Source organism: Ricinus communis, chromosome 2 (genome assembly GCF_019578655.1).
Source record: "Ricinus communis isolate WT05 ecotype wild-type chromosome 2, ASM1957865v1, whole genome shotgun sequence".
NCBI classification, from domain to species: Eukaryota; Viridiplantae; Streptophyta; class Magnoliopsida; order Malpighiales; family Euphorbiaceae; genus Ricinus; species Ricinus communis.
Genome location: NC_063257.1, coordinates 15,011,132 through 15,024,225, shown reverse-complemented (window position 1 = coordinate 15,024,225; position 13,094 = coordinate 15,011,132). Strand labels below are relative to the sequence as shown.

Below are 13,094 nucleotides of genomic sequence, written 5' to 3'. Positions count from 1 at the left end.
ACTGTACATCCTTAATGCCATCTCATTATCAATGAATCAAATCTATATCTTATTGTAGTCCTATATAAAGAGGGTGCGAGCATGTGTCATAAATATTAGCAATGCCGTTTTTGTTGTTACTTTTATCATCTTACTACAAAATATATGTTCAAATATGCTAGTAAGTTACAGAAAAACTGGAGTTCATATAAAGATAAAGAATATGCATGCCTAAAAAAAGAAACTAAAAAATAATTTTGATGCTTGAAATAGATCTTATTAGTTTTGATAAATCTTGATTGCTAGATCTTAGATTTCAGTGCTCTTCTTATATCCGAAGACCTTGCTTAATTTTTAATTAATTGGATTACTTTGATCTTCTATTAATTTAATTGAATAAAAATTCTATTATTCATTTATTAAGTATATATACCTTTAATGCCATTTTATTAACAATGAGTCGAGGTTATACCTTTTTCACAGTCCTATATAAAGAGGGTAAAGGCAAATGTCATAAATATTAGCATGTCGTTTTTGTTGTTACTTTTACCATCTTACTACAAAATATCTGTTCAAATATGTTAGCAAGTTAGAGACAAACTTAGGTTCATATAGAGATAAAGAATGTGTATACCTAAAAAAAAGAAAGTGAAAAATAATTCCGATGCTTGAAAAGAGATCTAATTGGTTTTGATAAATCATGATTATAGGATTTTAAATACCAATGCTCTTCATATACCCAAAGACTTTACTTAATTTTTAATTAATTGGATTGTTATTAATTTAATTTAATAAAAATTTTATTATTAGTTTATTAAGTATAAGTCTAATTTTAAAAGTGTAACTCTATTAGAAAAAATTATATTAATCTAATTTTAACTCTATTTATTTATTTGGATATGAAAATATGAGCTCTTGACACTAATAATATTGAAAAAATTATAATAAAATCCTGAATAAAGATTATTGATAACTTTAGATTAAATAATGGCAAAATTAAAAATAAACAAAAAAAAAAATCTAACTTAAGGAAGCTTAGATTTTGAATGTTGAATTTCGATCTTATAACTAGATATAAATGTGTTTATAGCTATGCAAAAACGAAAAGATATAATAATAATAATAATAATGATAATAAAATAAATAAATATATTTTAATTGATTTATGTTAGTCTGAGATTGATCTAATACTAATTCTAATCCTAATTTAAATATAATTTAAAACTATTCTAATTATTTAATAATAATTTTTCAATTAAAATAGATAGTGTAAACTCATTATTGTGATTGGAATAATCATTTTAAGAACTATTTATATAATGTAATTTTTCTAAATTAAATAATAGTTTTTCTATAATGTTATTTTTTTAAAATTAGATAATAATTTTTCTATTACATGAATAATAATGATTAAAAATATTAATATTTATTGTTTATTTTATTATATAAGTAATAATTTTAAAACATTTATTATGTCCTTCTAATATATAATAAATATCATGAGTTCAATTATTAAGATTTACGTGCATCATACGTGAATAAAAAACTAAATGCATTTTGTACCAATTATATATTGTATATGTAATTAAATATTAACATAGTTATTAATTAGTTGTGATTTAATTTATTAAAGTATATTATTTTTAGATAAAAATAATTTTATATAAAATTAAAATAAAATTAACAATAATGAGATGAAACATAATAAAAGGGATTTTGTTTTTAAAAGGAATTTTTGCAGATAATAAAACCTAAGTACTTTTAATTTGACTTTTATGATACGAAATTAATATTAAATTAGATAATTCTATAATTATAATTCCATATAAACTAATAATTTTTCTTAAGAAAATAACATTAGACGACACACATATTTGAACTTTAAAAATTATGACAAACTTATTTATTATTATATTTAAAAAAAGAAAATATTTTTATTAATAATAAATATATTTTTCTATTTACAAAATAATATAAAATTTAAACAAATAAATTATAATTTGAAGAAAATTTAACTTTTTAATATTGAAAGTGCTTTGTGAATCTAAATTTGATAAGCTTTTATCTTAATCAAATTCAATAATTTAGTTTATGGGTTTATAAATATAATATATAGGTCAATCTATTTAAAAAAAAGTGAAATTTAGATTAACATTATAATTTAAGGGCTATGCTGAATTTTTTTATAATTTTAAATTTTAATAATAATAACATTTTATTTTATTAGTTATAACAAATTTCAGTTACGTGATTATAATAATAATAATAATAATAATAATAATTAATGATTATGATAATAATAATAATAATTATAATAATAATAATAATAATTTTATTATTATTAAGATCATTAATTATTATTATTATCATAATCATTAATTACTATTATTATTATTATTATTTAATATTATTATTATTATTATTATTATTTATGAAATTGAAAGTATGGATAAGTAAATTTATTAAAAATTCCTTGCATTTTATTTTATTATGATTGATTAAATATGTGTCAATCGATAATTAATACTTATAGTTATTTATTATTTACTAATTTATATTAGTTAAACTTTTTGTAGAATAAGAAAAACCTTTAAACTAAAATTTTAACCCATAATAAATTTTATTAAATCAACTTACAAAAAGAAGAATAATAAACAATTAAAATTTGATAAACTATAAGAATTTTTCCCTAAAACATTATATAAGAAATTCTACTAAATATATTCTTTTTATGAAATTAGTAATTTATATTTAAATAAAATTTATAATTAACAAATAGTTAGAGTATTTAGTATGTTGATTCTTAATTATTTAGTTATTTTTATTTTATATTAAATGAATAATGACGAGTCCAAATATTAACTTCATGTGCAATGCATGTAAGAAAACACTAGTTTATAGTCAAAACAAGAAAAATTAAGTAAGCCAAGAGAGTTAAATTAAATATAACTTAAGATCTTGATCTAAAAGTAATTCTCTAACTAGGTTATATCTCTAATCCTAGTTGAATATTTAGTTACTCGTGAATAAAGAATAAAGCACACAATTACAATTTCAGAAACATAAATAATAGAGAAAAAAGGACACTATTTTGAAGTATTGAATTGAAATGAATTCTACTAAAAGATCATATAAGGAAACCCTTTTCTACTCCCAAAATATTTATAATATTGTTTTTTGTTCCAAAAGTCCTTAAAAATCGCTAAAGACCCAGAATATATAGCAACCTGCATATAACCGCCCTAGTCAACAAATGCACCAAGACCTATTCCACAATAGTAGTTTTCTCATACTACCAATTAGCCTCGGTTCATCAAACACATAGAGTCAATTTCATGGAATAGCTGACAACAGAAGTTTTACCCTTCTTTCTTTCTTCAACTGGCATCGGTTGATGTCTTGCCCAACATTGGTTCATGAACTAATTGATCTTGATAACTTTAAAAATCCTTCAAACGTACTCTAGTTTAGTTCAATAATGCTACAAGCCTTGGTTGGTGAATTCCTCGACTCTAAGTGCCTTTAAACCTTTTTTTTTACATTTTGCACTTGATAACTCGGTCACAGAGGTGAGCTATCAACAAAGTTTTTTAGACTGACTAATCTTTAGAGTACCTGTAACGATGGTTGGAAAGCGTCAAACAGGATTGTCCGATCATTCATTCCGATAACAAAGTCAGTAATTTGTTTAAGGGTAGCATAGAGTATATTGAGTGTGTAAAGTAGTATGTACCTAGTATATTATGTTGTAGTTCCTTATATAGGGATTGAAGGTCTCCTTGTCCTACAAGGAGTAGGACTTTGTGGATGTAAGAAATCCTAATCATACTAGAACTAGTCTTCTTGGCTATATAATAGACTCCTAGGTAGGGTCGGACTCTTAAACTAGAGTTTGATCATGACTTGGTCACTAAGACTTTATGTTGTAGTTGGATGCAAACTCAGTCAACCCCATCTTTCTTGAATGTGACAGGTTAGTCGTATGATACTCGATTATCATTAGTCTCCCCACTCATTTGAGAGTATTTATGCTCGATATAACTTGTTTAGTCATACTTGGTTAATCTAACAATACGATGAGTTTGAGTCTTCTCAACAAATGGGATCAACAGACATATATTCAAGATTGATCATATCACAAGTAGGAAGTATGCTCGGCTGTATCATTTTTAATTTTAAACATCTGGTAGGTGAGATACTTGACATGCCTCTTGACGTTTCATACGTCATACTAAATATAATAACAGTTGCCTCTCATATGTGATCTTCGAAATGACTGTATCGCCCCTTGCTTTTAGAATATTCTTTTGTCTCTTCTAGGGATATTTTAGTCATTATTTTAGTACTATATAAACATTTTCTATTGTTCGCTATTTTTCTTCTCGAATTCTTTTAGTGTTTCTCGCTTCTGCCTTCTAAGCATGTCTGGACCTTTTTTGCTTTTGCTTCTTTCGCAACTTAAAAATCCTTCACTAATATGTGCCTTTATTCCTTTCTTGTTTTTATGTTTTACTTGTTTCTAAACCTTTTTTATCATTTTCTATTTTCATGAATTCATTCTAACCTTCTCAAAATCCAGTCTCTATGTCTGTTGATGAGGACGAGTCTATCCAAGCTCATTCCCAGAGTCTTTCTATCGGATCCGCTAATAGAGAGGGGCTGAAAGTCCGGACTCCTCTTTCGAGAGTGTTGAGAACGATCATCATCTCTTTCCTTCAAAGATGAACCTGTCTCACTTAAATCACCTTCAAGCTCAGTATTCCCTTAGAATTTACCTTAAAAGAGTATCCTGAGAATTTTCTTAGTAACAGTACCCTTGAGGCTAATCATATTTTTTTGTACGAAGAATATCTAAAAGCCGGCCTCATATTACCTTTGGATAGCTTTATAAAGCTATTATTTTTTATACAAACATATCAATAGCTCAACTTTACCCTAACTCCATTTGCCTTCTCAATACTTTTAAACAATTGTGAACAGCCTTTAAGATCATTCCTGCTCTGTATTTCTTTTCTAGGTTCTTACTTAGTTGCTCGGGCAGGCGAGTATGCTTTCATTTACCTCAAGGCTTGCTCTGGCCATAAATTTTGGATGGCCTTGTTTCCTTTATTCACAATTGGTATAATTGGTATTTTTTGGTCTCCTATGCTTCTGACTTCAATAACCTTCAGAGGAGATGGCATGTCCTCCCTGTTAGGAAATCAACCATACTTACCACGAGGGAGGATGTTTTAAATAAACGAACCTTGATGAGTCTTAGGAAAAAAGGAACTCCCTTTCCTATTTCCCCTTTAATTTTTCAATATTTAACTGAGCTTGAGGCGCCCGAACAAGGGGCTGAGCTAGGTGTTAACTCTTCAGGTATACCTACTCAGTACTTCTTGTTCGGCGTGCTTTTGATTTTATCTGATCTTGATTTTATAGATTATATTATAATCCATTCTTCTTGTAGTGATTGATCTAAAACTACTGAAGTGGACCAAATAGAACAAGGGCAAAAAAGCCATAGGAATAAGCTCTGCTTTCCTTATTCTTCAGTCCACCGTTCTGAAGATGGACTACTCCTTAGTCCAAACTCGGTGATCTCCATTCAGACCACCAATCATTCTCTAGTGCTAACCTTCTCTTGCTTCAGATTCAAAAAAGTCCTCGGCTAGTAGACAAGGATGATTGCATTAAAGTGGATATCCCTAGTTCCTTTTCATGGTGTCTTGATCCTCGTCCTTATTTTGAGAAAAATTACAAGACGACACCAACTGTCTAGACACATCCTCTAGCCGAGGAACTTGCGAGCTTGATTAACTTCAAGCATGACCTGAAGGAGCTGGAGAATGTCCATCCACCGACCTTCATGCCCAACATGTGTCTCATTTTACATGTAAACTTTATCTTCCCGACCTTAATTTTTACTTACTTTTCTTTTTTTTTTCCTTGAATTAATCTGCCCTTTTGTCGGCGATAACACTTGGTAATGCTCGAAAGCATTATAAGAGACAGCTAAGTGAACAAGCCTATCATGATCGTACTAAGGCTGAGACTGTCAAGCACATTCTCTAGAAGTAGTCCAAAGACTTCTCTACAAAGGAGAAGAAGTGGGAGGACGAGCTTCAAGATACCAATGCACAGGCTGAAAGTGCTACAACTCAGCTTAGCACGATCTTTGCTGAGAAGAGGAGCGCCGACTGCATATCATCAAGTTGGAGCTAGAATGTACTACCATTAACTCTAAGCTTGCTGATAAGACCTTGATTAGTGAGAAACTAGAAGCTGAGAAGGAGGGCTTCTACTCTGAGTTGTATTTTCTCCCTACCAGTTATGCCGAGGTACTGAAGGAAGTTGTCAAAAGCAAGTTTCACGATACCAACCTGAGCTTCCTAGAGGAATTGGACATCGAGGAGATTGGAAATAAAGGTCGTGAGAGAGCTAATTGAGAAGCTGAGGGTGGCGAACAAGCTGAGGCAGCAATTGGCGAGGTTGTTAATTTAATCCTCATACGGGAAATGATCTTAATATAGAGATTGACCTCATTGAAGCTCGGGATATAATTAACAATGTGTCTTGAGCTTAAAAATTTGTAAACATTTTAGTAATGAAATATATATGTTTTTCTTTTCCATCTGATCTAACCTTCCTTGTTTACTTGTTATTTGTTCAAGTATTGAAGCTCGTATGCTTCTCTCCATCTTTTGTATAAAATCTTACTAAGTATTATAACTCGGTAATACTTAAAACTGGACAATTTTTTTACACCTAAGTGTTTTATTTTATCCTTCCTTTTTATATAAGTGTAGTAACTCGGTAAGTTGATAATGCAGACGATAGTGTGCTACTTACTCTAAAATGAGCTCAGTGCACCCAGATCAGTATTTCTAAGACTACATTGGTAATGTGCTAGATGCTCTTAGATGAGCTCATCGTGCCTAGATCGACATTTTTAAAAGAGTTCACTAATAATGTGCTTAGATGCTCTAAGGTGAGCTCGGTGCACCTAGATCAGCGTCCTTAAGATAGTACACTGATAATGTGCTAAATGCTATATGGAGCTTGATACGCCTAGATCAGCGTCTTTAAGATAATGCACTGATAATGTGCTAGATGCTCTGTGATGAGCTCGATGCTTCTAGATCAACGTCTTTAAGATAATGCACTAATAATGTGCTAGATGCTTTAAGATGAGCTTGGTGCCTTTAGATCAGCCTCTTTAAGATAATGCACTAATAATGTGCTAGATGCTCTGTGATGATCTCGGTGCACTTAGATTGGAGTCTTTAAGATAATGCATTGATAATGTGCTCTGAAGGAGATAATTTATTAATGAAAAATAAATAAAGAAAATAAGAAAATAATTATTGAAAATTACACTTTAATGGGCCTTTACCTGGGCTTTTCTCAAGTGTCTGTTGATAGTACTTTTTAAGTACTTGGACATTCCATGACTAAGGAATCTCTCTTTTTCTCATGTTAGTTATTCCATATGCACCTCGGTTAAGTACTTTGACGACCTTATAGAGGCATTCCTAGTTATGTTATAGTTTGCTAACACTAGCTTCTCCTTTGCCGATGTCAGCTCTTCTCATTACTAGCTCGCCTTTCGAAAATGACCTAGGTCGAACTTTCTGATCATGGTACTTAGCCATTCTATACTTGTAAGCTTCATTCCTTATGTTGGTTTCTCCTTTTCGCTCTTCAAGCAAATCTAGGCATAACCTCATGTGATCCTCCTTTTTCTTTTGTCAAAACATTGAATCCTCAAGGTCGATATTCCCATTTCAACTAGTATTACTACTTCTGCTCCATAGGCCAATCTAAAAGGTGTTTCACCAGTTTTCATTCTTAGTGTTGTTTTGTATGACAAAAGAACACTATGAAGCTCATCAGCCCATTTACCTTTTCTTTCATATAGCCTCCTTTTCAGCACTTAGAGAATTGTTCAGTTTGTGACCTCTATAAGTCCATTGGACTGAGGATAAGCAACAAAGGTAAACCTTTGATTGACTTTCATACGAGTACAGAACCCTTTAAACTCCTTGTTATCAAATTTTTTTCCATTGCCAGTCACAACGGTATGAGAAATGCCATATTTGCACATGATTTCTCTCTAGAAAAGGTCAGTTATTCTCTTTTTTGTGATGGTTGCCATAGCTTCTGCCTCAACCTACTTTGTGATGTGGTCAATAACTATAAGTAGGAACTTCTTATGACCTATTGTACATGGAAAAGGCCCGAGGATGTCCATGCCCCAAGCTGCAACAAGGCCATAAAATAGTGGTTGGACATTGCAGTGGAGTAGGTAGATGAGATACATTATGATGATGCTCTTGACATTTTTTGAAAGTTTTTACGAGCTTCATTATGTCATTATACATGGTTGGGCAAAAGTATCCTTGAAGGATGGATTTTCTTGCTATAGTGCTAGCTGCTTTATAAGCATCATAGATGATGTGAACCTTGACAACTTATGCCAAGACCCAACACGTGGAATTGGAATTAGAATCTCAAGAAAGCCAAATCTGACCTTTGATGAACCTTGCCTTAAAGATAACATGTATATCGAATCTTGTATAAGAATAATGGTCGATGCCAAACTCAAGAAAAGGTAGAAGGTAAGTGATGAGTCTTTGTTTGAAGGCCACAAGAATAAGTTCTTGATAAGTTCAAAGTTCTTCCAAACAACTAACCAAGAATAAATCTCACAATAATGTTTAAACTCAAAATATTCATTCATTCATTCATTCATTAACTTATGCCATTCGGCTACATATGATTTAAATAGACAAAGGCATTACCTTAGTTTCCTATTCACATAAAGAAAATAAACTAAATAGGAATTAACTAAAGTATATGCTAAATATAAGTTTTCCTAAATAACAAAATAAGGAACTATGCTTAATTAGAAAATAATAAAAACCTATTCTAAAAGGAAATAATAAAAGACTTCCAAAATAACAAAATAAGAAGCCTAATTAATTTAGTTAATCCTAATCAAGAAAGATATGATTAAATCAATCAAGATATATTCCTAAATAACAAGATATATCGCTGCCCTATTATTTCCTCTTTGAATTTGGCGCACTCTTAGGTTAAGCAACACATATTAGGCGCCTTCTTTTAGTTTCCTCTTCAAGGAAATTCGTTTGGCCTCTTCCTTTTCAAGCCCAAAGTGTGTCGTAGCTTGAATAAGCCTAAAAACATGCCCAAATGATCATGCAAGGTTTGGCTAAGCTTGGGCTTGATATTTTTTTGCATTTATCCATCATGTCACACCCCAAATCCACCAACCTTGTACATCCATATTTTCTTTCATAAATGGATCTTCCACTGAGGCATTTAACATTGGAATTGCATGAATTTGCCTAAATAAGGCAAATTAATTTCTTTCAAATAATCCTGCCATGCATAAAATCTCATGTAATTCAAGAGCTTTAATTATGCTTCTCGGATCCGTATCATTAGATCCCTTCATGGATCTCTCTAAGGATATAATTTGCTTTTTCTTTCAAGATGCACCTAAACCAAGTATGAGATATTGATTTTCTGTATAAGATACCTGATATGCATTGTTTTACACATGTTTATATGCCCAATTACTTCCATTTTTATGCATAGTTATCTTGTTTTATGCCAGAATCACCTGTGTTTTGGTTCCTTTCATGTTTCAGGTGATCATCGACGGACATTATCAGTAGTCGAGGGAGATACGTGCAAATACGGACCAGAATCCATCAAAATTGAGCAAAGGCTACCATTTCAAGGTTGAGTATGGCCTGGACTCTGGCCGTGTTGAACCATCGGCATTTGACCCTCAAAAGTATCCTTTAGGCACGGTTTTTGAGGCCACTACGGCCTCCATCATGGCCCGTGGTAGCTCAGCACCGCCGAGGGCACGGTCAGGGAGAAGAGCTATTTTTCGGGACTCGGAGATCCAGCACAGCCTGGACTTCATCCGTGTTGACCAGCAGGGCTTGACCACGGCTGTGCTGGGACAATTATATAGGCAAAATCGAATTATTTTGCTAGGGTTCAATTTTCTGACTTGAGATTTCACATACACGCACGAGCCACCCTTTTCAGACTTCAATATTCGACTTTGGGAGACTATTTCGCATATTGAATGACGAATTCATGTGGTTACATTAAAGATCAATAGTGGATTTGGAGGCATTCAAGAGGCAATTTGAGGTTCGTTATTCAGATTTGGGGATTTAAGGCTGTTCATCCGACTTAAAGAAGAAGGGTGTAAATGTTTTCAATTTGCTTTTCTGTATTTGTTCCTTACTTTGTGTTATTTATTAGCATGAGTAGCTAGAACTGTTGAACCCATTGGGGTTCCTTTGTTGTTGGATTGTATTTAATGTTTATGAGATTTTAATTATCAATGCTTGTATTCTTCTTGCTTTTGTTATTAATAAGAAATCGCATTATTCATGAGACGTTATGAATTGTGTTGTTCAGATTGCTTTATGTAGTTGAGAAGTTCATTTAGTAATTGGAAATTTGAATAGCAAGAACTGGTTAATGATCACTTAGAGATAAATGTAATTGACTAGCCAAATTAAGAATTAACAACTCTTAATAGCAGTGGATTTAATCTTAAGACTAACCTAAAATCAATCGTTAGGAAGAGATTCCATCGTTTAGGTTCTTAGGTTTAGGGATTCGATGTTCTCAAGAGGGAAATGGAATTCAATTTAGAATCCTCTCACAGGTAATCACAATTGGTAATCAATATAATCTCTACCTTCACTAAAATCCAACTAGCTTAGGTCCCCTTGTGTTTGCTTTCTCCCTTTGATTGTTTCACTAAATCTTTGCAGACTGTTTGACATTTAGTTAATCTTTTAGCTTGCATCTAGTCATAGAGTAGTAACTTCATCGATTTTGTTAAGGTTAGATAATATAAGATGCTGTAGTAGTTCTAGGATTACCCTTTCCCGAGAATACGACCTTGATACTCGTCATTAGTACTAGTCTGCATCGATAGGTTCACTGCCTTAGATTGTAGCTATATAAATTACTTATTAAGTTTTTGGCGCCGTTGCCGGGGAGTTTTTGTGTAAACTAGAGTGAATTTATGTGTGTGTTAATCTAGCCATTTTTATATTATATCTTTTCATTTCTTTTTATTCTTTATTATTTTATTCACTTCTGTGTTCTTTGGTTGATGCCTCTTAATTTTAGGTAGTTTATGACCAGGAGCTCTAATCCTACTCCTGTAGACACTCTTGCTGAACCAGAGCTACCCCTCCGTCTTTTGAGAAAGCGTATGCAAGAAAAAGAGGAGGCGCATATAGAGATTGAAGCCCCTATGAATAGACCAGTAGGGATGGGAGACAACAATCAGGCTGCGGATGAAAATAGGAAAATGTACGAGTTTGCTAGACCTTCTCTTGAAGGGACACAGATGAGTATACTTTTGCAACCACTTGTGGCAGCCAATAATTTCGAAATAAAGCCGAACGTGATACAAATGGTTCAGAATAGTGTACAATGTGGGGGACTGCCGAGCGAGGATCCAAACGCTCACATAGCCAACTTCTTGGAGATCTGCAACACCTTCAAGGTAAATGGAACGACTGATGATGCCATTTGGTTGAGGCTGTTTCCTTTTTCTTTGAGGGACCGAGTGACAAGATGGCTGCAGTCACTCCCAGCCAACATTATTATGACATGGAGACCTTTGGCTGAGAATTTTTTATATAAGTACTTTCCTCTTACTAAAACTGCTAGATTGAGAAATGTCATATCTTCTTTTTTGCAGTTTGATTACTAGAGCATGTATGATGCTTGGGAGAGGTACAAAGATTTGCTCCGATGTTGCCCGCACCACGGACTACTAGTATGGATGCAGGTTCAGACTTTCTATAGCGGTTTGAACCTTACTACTAGGCAGATTGTAGATGCTGCAGCAGGTGGGGCCTTGAATAGTAAGACGCTGGAGCAGGCGCAAAATCTGATAGAGGAGATGGCCAACAACTACTAGTGGTAATCCTCTAGGAGTCGGCCAATCAAGCAGGGAGTGGTCAACCAGCTAGATTCCACAGCAGCCTTGGCAGCCAAGTGGAGCTTCTGACTAAGAAATTAGACCAGCTTTAGATACCAGTTCATGCAACCCAGATAAGCTGTGAGTTCTGTGGTGGCCCGCACTACGGTGCAAATTGTAATGCTGGAGATATGTTTGCTTCACCTTCCACTTCTTCATCCTCTACTGTTTCTGCTACCCTTGAACAGGTAGACTATATGAGTAATGCACCTAGACAGCAGAACAATCCGTACAATAATATATACAACCCTGGTTGGCGCAATCATCCCAACTTCAGTTAGAGGAATAACAACGCCTAGGGACCACCCGGCTTTCAGAGATTGCATCAGCAACAGCCACAGCCGCAAGCTGGTCCACCCCAACTACCTCCACCTCAGGAGAAGAAGCCTAATCTCGAGGAGTTAGTGATGAAATCTGTGTCCTCTACTGACAACAGATTTCAGCAGATGTACAATACACTTAGGAATCAGCAGGCCTCCATTTAGAATTTGGAGAACCATATAAGCCAAATTTCTAAGATGTTGGCTGAGAGACAACCAGGGACACTCCCCAGCACTACAGAGTCTAACCCGAGGGAGTACTACAAGGCTATCACCTTATGATCAGGTAGGTAGTTATCTAGTTCCTTACTTGTAGCTAATAATGATGATGTTGATGTGCAGAATGAGCCTACCAGGAAGGAACCAGAACCTAAGGAGATAGAGCCTGTGAGAGCTGAGGATAAGAAGAAGAATCCAGTGAAGGAGTACTAGCCACCTATCCCATATCCTGCTCGACTGAGGCAGGAAAAGGTTGGCCAACAGTTCGGTAAGTTTCTAGACCTTTTTAAATAACTGCGCATTAACCTTCCTTTTGTTGAGGCTATTCCGCGGATGTCGAAGTATGCAAAATTCTGAAGAAGATATTGAGCAACAAGAGGAGACTGGAGGATTTGGGATTGGTGACCCTGAACAAGGAGTTCTCCGCCATTCTGCAAAATAAGCTGCCTGTTAAGAGGCGTGATCCAGGGAGTTTCATTGTACCTTGTGCCATTGGTGAATTACCTATTAGTGGTGCATTAGCTGACTTAGGAGCT

General features: G+C 33.5%; 1 non-coding gene across 1 annotated transcript; it reads right to left on the bottom strand.

The window, feature by feature from the left end:
* Nucleotides 1–11,704: 11,704 nt before the first annotated feature.
* On the bottom strand, nt 11,705–11,811 carry LOC112534635. Its single transcript, XR_003078915.1, has one exon. It is a non-coding gene; the product is annotated as a small nucleolar RNA R71 (small nucleolar RNA).
* Between the last annotated feature and the right edge of the window lie 1,283 nt (nt 11,812–13,094).